Source organism: Otolemur garnettii, unplaced genomic scaffold, assembly GCF_000181295.1.
Source record: "Otolemur garnettii isolate 467f Iridium unplaced genomic scaffold, OtoGar3 scaffold00074, whole genome shotgun sequence".
Taxonomy (NCBI): domain Eukaryota; kingdom Metazoa; phylum Chordata; class Mammalia; order Primates; family Galagidae; genus Otolemur; species Otolemur garnettii.
In genome coordinates, this window is record NW_003852469.1 from 8,286,038 (window position 1) to 8,289,921 (window position 3,884).

General features: G+C 43.9%; 1 non-coding gene across 1 annotated transcript; it reads left to right on the forward strand.

Moving 5' to 3' along the window:
- The first annotated feature begins 1,910 nt into the window (after nt 1-1,910).
- LOC111726665 lies at nt 1,911-2,073 on the forward strand. The gene has a single exon (XR_002774383.1). It is a non-coding gene; the product is annotated as a U1 spliceosomal RNA (small nuclear RNA).
- The last annotated feature ends 1,811 nt before the right edge of the window (nt 2,074-3,884 follow it).

Sequence of the window (3,884 nt, forward strand, 5' to 3'; positions counted from 1 at the left end):
CACATTGTGAAAAGAGAAGTAGCCTAAAGTAAAAATATTCATAGACTTAGGGCATCTTTTAAGTGAACTTGCAAGCTGTCCCAGGGTCCTAAAAGGAGAAATATTGGAAGAATAGGAACCAGGTCTTAGAAAGCTAGACCTATGGGAATGGATATAGAGTGTGAAGGTCTTAGTAATGGCATTCACAATGAAGAGACACTGAACCAGTCACATGGGCAGAATGACTCAGTCATTTGACATCAGCCCATATTTGTTATGGACCCCCCTAGTACATACACAATGAACACCTGAGTGGAACAGCCATGGCAGAAGGGACAGAGCCATGCCTGGGCCCAGTAGCCAAGGGCTTGCCAAGGCTGGTCTGGCTGCCATGGCTGCTGAACATCCAACCCGTCAGCAACAGAAACTAAGATGGAGGCCATGTTTGCCACCAGCCCTTGAAGAGATGAATTTGGTGGCAAGTTGACTACTCTGGACTCCTTCACCCTAAACAGAGCAATGATTCAATTTGACTAATATCAACACATAAGTCCAGTATGCACTTGAATTTTTTACCCCTTGAGATTTGATCAACACAACTCTCATAAGACTTACAGAGGATTTCATCAACTAACCAACAATGCCTTAGGCTAAGAGACTTATTTAATAGCAAAAAAAAAGGCAGCAGTAGTAGTAGGCATTTGACCATGAGAGTCACTAGTCCTGTCACCTGCTGCACCATCAGGAGATAGAATAGCCTCTTAAAAAAGCAGTGGAGAAATCGACTTAAATATGGCATAATCTGGACAACACACATCTAAGTTAATAACTATAATATGGTACTGTGCTCCCTGTAGAGAAGATACATGAGTCAAGAAATAAAGCAGGGAAGTAAGAGCGGCCCACTTTCCAATAACCTGTAGCCCACTTGGGAAATATATGCTCCCAATCCTTCAATAGTAGGCTCTGGGGGCTACAGGTCCTGGTCCTCAGAGAGGGAATGCTTCTATGTGGAGTTTCAGCTTTAAACTTCAAGCTACACTTGCAAAGAAGTACCTTTGTCCTCCTCATACCAGAAAGCCAACAGGGATTGGAGAGGAACCATCATAAAACAGAAGATCAGGCTCCTGCTGGACAATGAGGGCAGGGAAGAAGACCATAGTATTGAACGGATCCACTAGGGCAATGTTCATGTGGGCTGTTTTAATAATAAATGGGCAGATACAGAAGCCTTGCCCTGAGAAGAGCGTGGTAGCCAGCAGCTCAGATGCTCAGGGGTGAGGATCTGGTTCACACCACCAGACAAGGGACCTAGACTAGTAAAAGGGTCAGCCAAAGGCAAGGGGTATCCAAAATGGCTGATGAAGTAGGTGGGTAGTATCAGTAATCGCTTCGAGAACAACTAAGCAGAAAGAGCTATGGTTTGTCCCACTGATTCTTTGCCTCTAATTCCCTGGAAAATGAGACCAACTTGTATCCTGAAGGACCTGTTTGCAGATGAGGAAAACCTCTAAGTGGATCTAAGTGACATAAAAGGTGGACTGCAGTGGACACTTGCTGCCTACCACAACTCCCTTTCCCCCTAACATCCACCTCTCTGCTGCTGGGAATTTTGTTGCTGACAGCTCATAACTCCATCCCTTCCTGGGAATTACCATTAGTTGCAGCAAACTGCTTCCTCCAAGGTTACTCTTCCTCTCGGGACGTAACTCATAGCTATTGACTAACTAGTGCCAGGACATGGCCACCATATCCTTGACTCAGTTTGGGACACCTCTGAAGGTCAATCCCAGCTCCAGAGCTCTTTATAGCATTGGCTGAAACTTTAGTTGCAATAGTATTGCTCATTGGTTTCTCCCACTGGTGGATCTAGTCTTCCTCATTTTCCTACAGGTGCATTTCCTAAGAGCAGTGCACCAGAAGTCTCTGCTATACTTACCTGGCAGGGAAGCACCATGATTACAAAGATGGTTTTCCTAGGGTGAGGCTTATCCATTGCACTCCAGGTATGCTGACCCCTGCAATTTCCCCAAATGGGGGAAAATCGACTATCTAATTTGTCATCGTGGGGTGTTGCATTCATGCTCTTCCCTGTTAATTTAAAACTTAAAAAAAAAAAAAAAATGAAGCTGACTGCACGCAGTTCCCTGTCTCGGGGTCTATTTCCAATGAATTTGATGTAAGTCAGCATGTATCACTGCGCAGATTTGAAGTTTACATCAGATGCACTTTTCCATAATGATATGTGAATGCCCCCACCCACCCCACACCCCTCCTCCAGAATGAGTGACAGTTGGCACAGAGCTGGTCCCACGCGAAGGTTTTTCTAAGGGCTTAAAGGGAAGAAGTCTGTGTATAGCCAGAGTCTATTCCAGCTTGGTGGAATCACAGGGATTTCAGATGAGCCTGCACTAAAAATGAAGCCAGTGTTGCTGTCCCAGAGTTATAAGACCCACACGCTCCCACCCAAGCATATGGGAGACTGCAGACTTAAGAGATGGGGGCAAAGATGCAAGGCTTCCGCAGACAGGAAATGAAATGCTACCTCCCACGGCTCTGCCTCAAGATGCTGAAAGTGGAAGTTGGAGCCCCCTCTCCGCAAATCCACTGGCAAGCATCTCTGAAGCTGTCTCCCTAGGAACACATCACTTGTGTCTGGAATTAAAGTCTAACCAAGATGTTCGGAATTGCCTCAACAGCCTTGAAATTTACCAGGTTCACACCTATTCTATTAACCACTTCTTCCTACCTGCTTCCATGATATTTAGCATGCCTGTAAATCTTAGTATGTCCCGTACTATACACTAGGTATTTTTCTGGTTAGTTTCCTAGTATGTTATTCACCTAACATACTAGGAGAACCTTCAGAGCAAGAATTGAGACTATATTCATTGCTGCATTCCCAGGGCCTGGGTGAGGGAATGTGACTTCCAGGTCCAGGTCCCAGGAGATGGGACAGGTGATGTATAACCTCAAGCAATTTCCGAACTGCAAACATCAAGCCAACTAAAAAAGCGACTTAAATATGAGTGTGTGAAAAGTTTATATATTTGATAAAACACTAAACATATTTTAAATAAAGAAATGCTATGATTTTTATTTTTCCTGTAGAATCATCTATTTTCTAATTTTCTTATTAAATGGCATGTAGTTTATCAAGTTTAAGTTGTTTTTTGTTTGTTTGTTTGTTTGTTTTTGGTTTTTGGTTTTTTTTGAAACAAAGTCTCACTATGTTGGCCTGGGTAGAGTGCCACACAGCTCACAGAAACCTCCAACTCTTGGGCTTAAGTGATTCTCTTGCCTCAGCCTCTTGAGTAGCTGGGACTACAGGTGCCCAGCACTATGCCCAGCTATTTTTGTGGTTGTTGTTGCCGTTGTCATTGTTGTTTTAGTTGGCCTGGGTCAGGTTCGAACCCGCCAGCCTCAGCATATGTGGCTGGTGCCCTCCCCACTGAGCTATGGGTGTCCATGTTTAAGTTTCTTAAAAGGAAAGAGAAAAGGAAACAGCAATCACTACAAATTGTGTCCATTGTTGCAACAACAAACTGACATCAGACTCACTTTGTGAAAGTCCTTAGCCTCCTGACACAGCTTTGTGGAAATAAATTTGCAAACAGCTGCCTGCACAAACAGCGAGTCTGGACGCTCTTGATGCCGAAAGGACAGACCCAGCTCAGAGCTGGGGACAGACACATCTCTCTGCTCCCAAAAGAAGCTGATACTGCCTTTTCTTCTTTCAGTATGATGGGCCACAGGTCAGCATGTCAACAGTCCTTGTGTCAAAAAATCAAAACACAAATAAAAATTCTAGAAATCAAAACACATAAATGACATCTTTATATGTGTGGTTTTTAAGTATGGGAACACACACATTATGGAGAAGCTGGGTTATCAGTGAATTTCAC